Consider the following 4,088-nt stretch of genomic DNA (forward strand, 5'->3'; position numbering starts at 1 on the left):
GACTAGAAATCCCCCAAAGTGATCATATTCAAGAAGTCATGAATAATATTAATTCACTGGTTAACCAATTTTCTATAGGTATTAAATGAGTTGGAATCGTATAATTTAAACGCGTTCTTACATTATCCGTTTTGACTCATCCATATCTGACCGACTACACGTTTGCCACCCCTAGTATGAGCTCATTCTACTCCAAAATCATAATAAGCAAGATCATCAACAGTCGTGCTGGTGGACCGTAACAGTTGGCAGAAGAATTACTCAACCAGCGGATGAGGCACCAAAAGATTGCTACCGGCAAGAACAAGTACAATTAAGGCAGAAACAACAAAAAGATTGCAATCGGAGGAACAACCAAATATTTGAAGATTTGGCATTCAAAAGTTAATCCAAACAAAACTTTAGTGCGGAAAAGATCTCTACTAAAATAATAGTAAACAAGTAACACTAACTAATAAAGAACTCTCACGTAACTCTAAGCCACTGAGATATTTATGAGAAGACAACTGGAATTCCCCCAAAATGCAAAGTCAAAATCAACAGTAAATTATGGCTCAACACCGAAAATAAAATACATAGACCACAATTCCCAAAATGAGATTTTTTTGTTTGCATAAGACATTTTTCTTCTTAGCATCACCAGGCCCTATGGTCTGCATTCAAAGAAATAGCACACAAATCAAATTTGGTGAAAAACACCGAAGAATAGAAAGAGAAACAAAGAACTCTAAAAACAGTTAGTGATTGACACACCTTCTTTACCGCCGCGGACCTTCTTGGCCCTGTTCTTCCTTTCCTTCATTTTTTCCTTAGACTTTCCTCAACCTTACAGTGTCAAGCCCATTCTGCCATAACAAAAGCAATTGAATTAAGGATGAACCCACTGAACGAACCACAGTAGAAAAAGGTGGGAAGCAAGGAACATCCACTAAACAGGCAAGAGCAAAAAATTTGCATTTCAACAATGCAATATAATTGCACGTCAGCAGACTGTAAAATTCACATTCCACTTTTATTAGGGGAAAAGGGCAAAGCACTAGGGGTTAAGGATCACGATAGAACTGGATAAACACAATAAGCATCCAAGCATTAAAAAACTGTAGTAACCAAGTCTGCTATCTTCCTATTCAATTTTCTACAAGCTGGTCACAACTTTTATGTAGTTCTCTCAAAAATCATTTGTCAATATTAACTCGCAGTAAAAAAATCTTATTTGGTTTCACTAAATGAAGGATTTCAACAATATTTATTTCGCATGGATCCAACTCTACTACTTGAACTTTAAACCAGATACAGTAAATCACAATTATATAATTGAACACAGCAAAATAACAGTGAGATTGATAGCAATAAATTTAGAAAGGTCTATCTTTTCCTACTTTGACAGGCAGAACCTGAAAGCTTCGGCGTACCCTAATGAATATAATGTATGGACAGCTCTAAAATGAATTTAAGTAAACTGTAAATGAAACCAGTCACCATTGTGAAAACAGAAGTTAAATATGGTCATAGTACATGGCAAGCTCAGTAGGCATCCTTAGATGTACGCAGTCATAATTTCTGTTCTGTTTCTTAACTTGTCAAAGAGTTTATCCACTAGAGGAAAAAACACAGAAAGAGCAAAAAAGAATATTTTCATGTTAGGAATTTATCATCAACATTAAAACATACACAAAAACATAATGAGCAAAGAAAATCTCAAAGCACCCAAATGTAAAAGAATAACTTACCCTGATGAGTCTATACTTGGGCTCTCGTACTTCTTGGCATTTTTCAACAGAATCATAAATCAAACCAAATCCTGTTGATTTCCCACCCCCGAAATGGTGTACGGAACTTGAAAACAAAAAATAGCATTTGGGTCTTTCACCTCATTACATCCTAGCCAACTTCTCCTTCAGGCTCAGCCTTCACATAAGCAATAGGCATTAATCAGCCGCATCCCAAAAAGTCCTCTCAAACCATGAACTATAAAACCAACACAAGAAGCATCAACAAAATCAAATACTTACCTTTGAGACATTGGCTCTTCCAGGATGAAGTACATCAATAATCTACAAAAGTAGAATATTTTTTTATCACTTTAAATCCAAGAAGCAGCAATACTAAGCACTACGACATTGTCTCAATCCAAAACTAGCTGGTTCGGCTAATAAACCCTCACTATCCGTTCCTCTACAGTTGACCCCTTCCATTCAGGGGCATATGTAGTATATACGTGAAGGGACCCATAACTTTCAACCCGTAGCATAAATATATGTGAAAAATCTACTAAAATTGCAACAAATAGTAGACTTGAACCCATATCTTTTAAAAATATAATAATTTCACTATAAGTCTTAACGGCTGAACCCATAGAGTTTAAATCCTCAATCCAACCTCTGCATCCATTCTACTCCCTCCTCCAGTTTATGCAATGGGTTCCTTTTTTTCTCTGTCGTCCAAAAAATGACGCCTTATTTAGAAATGATTTTAACTTTAAACATTTCATTTTTACCATATTAAGATTTTATAACCACACAAGTATCTATAGTTTCTGCTTTAGACTACGAGTTTCAAAAGTGTTTCTTCTTAAACTCTGAGCTCAGTCAACATCATCACAATGACTTTGGACGGAGGGAGTAATAAAATCAACAAGTTACTCTATATTTATTTACTGGCATACAAAGTCACGACCAACGCAAGCATATCACATGACTAAGCCCTTTTCCCACTAGTTGGTATAGCCTGTATGGATATACTATTCTAACATTTTGATGATTAACTCATTGATTCCAACAGACAACCAATGCAAGATTATATTTTTTTACCGGATTTATACCTAATATCAGATCTTAAATTTATTCAGATTAAGCAACGAGAAATTTAATAGATAAGCGGGAAAAAATATTGGAAAGGCTTACGAATTGCTTCCTGGCGAGAAGCCTGTTGGTCATGAACTTGCGGGTACGAATAGTGACTGCCTTGTCCGCCATGGTTAGCTAGCTCTGTTCTTTAGGGCAAAGAGTGAGGCAGTAGCGATGTACGCAGTGAGAGAGAAAGGAGAAGATATCTAAACCCTAGATTTTATATATATGATAGTATTGCCCTTAAACTTGTTCTTGGGCCGATAGTCCGGGTCGGTTCTTTTGGGTTTCAAATGCCCTAATTTGTGTTTTTGGGATCTTTACACAAATAGCCGGCGGATGCATTATTTAGCTTTTTTAGCTGATATATATAATAATACATGATTATACATGTATTATATATAAAAATTTAATTTAAGTGGTTGGATAAATGACTATTTAAGTTAATTTTTCTTTTAAAAAATTAATTTTTTACTTCTTTTCGACGGATATTATAGTTTTGCACCAATAGTTTCTGATAGTTTCGATGATAAAAATATAGTTTTTGCAGAAATTATAACTTATCTTTGTAAGTAGTCCTAATTTTATCCATCAAAATATAACTATGAGCATTTTACTTTCTTTAGATTCGTGGCGTCCTATTTGATCACCCCCATTTAACCTATATCCACTTTTTAAAAATATTTTAACCGGTACCTACTTTTTTAAACAACTTAAGTCATCTTTCTCCTCCTCATCCTCCTCTTTCTTTTCTCTTCTCCTTCTTCTTCATTTCTTCTTCTTCTTCGGGTGACAATGATTTTGTATGGTGGTTGTGAATATATTTCAATGTAGTTTATGATGATTTACAATGGTAAGCTGTTATGACCTTTTATTTTTACTATTGCTTAGGTTTCTTTTTTTTTCTTAATTGTAAAATGGGTTCATTAGATTTATGTTGTTTTGACAAATTTGATGATTGGGGTTCGTTCCTGATGATATTTGGAGGCTATGTTTCAAATTTGAGCTTATTTGGAGTAGATTTAGGTTATTAAATCGTATATTGGATTGTTATAATTCGAAGAACAAATTTTCATTTCTAGCCAATTTCACTTCAGACTTATTGGCTTAAGTGAATGAAAACGTTTGTTGCACTTTCAGACTTTTTTGCCTTAATGCATCTGAAGTGCAATTTTTCACTTCAAACTTATTGGCCTTAAGGGCCATCTCCAATGCTAGCACTATTTTTTTGCACCAAATTTC

At 34.5% G+C, this 4,088-nt stretch overlaps 1 pseudogene; it reads right to left on the reverse strand.

The window, feature by feature from the left end:
• Positions 1 to 636: 636 nt before the first annotated feature.
• Positions 637 to 2,991, reverse strand: LOC109237834 (annotated as a pseudogene).
• Between the last annotated feature and the right edge of the window lie 1,097 nt (positions 2,992 to 4,088).

Source organism: Nicotiana attenuata, unplaced genomic scaffold (assembly GCF_001879085.1).
Source record: "Nicotiana attenuata strain UT unplaced genomic scaffold, NIATTr2, whole genome shotgun sequence".
Classification (NCBI taxonomy): Eukaryota; Viridiplantae; Streptophyta; class Magnoliopsida; order Solanales; family Solanaceae; genus Nicotiana; species Nicotiana attenuata.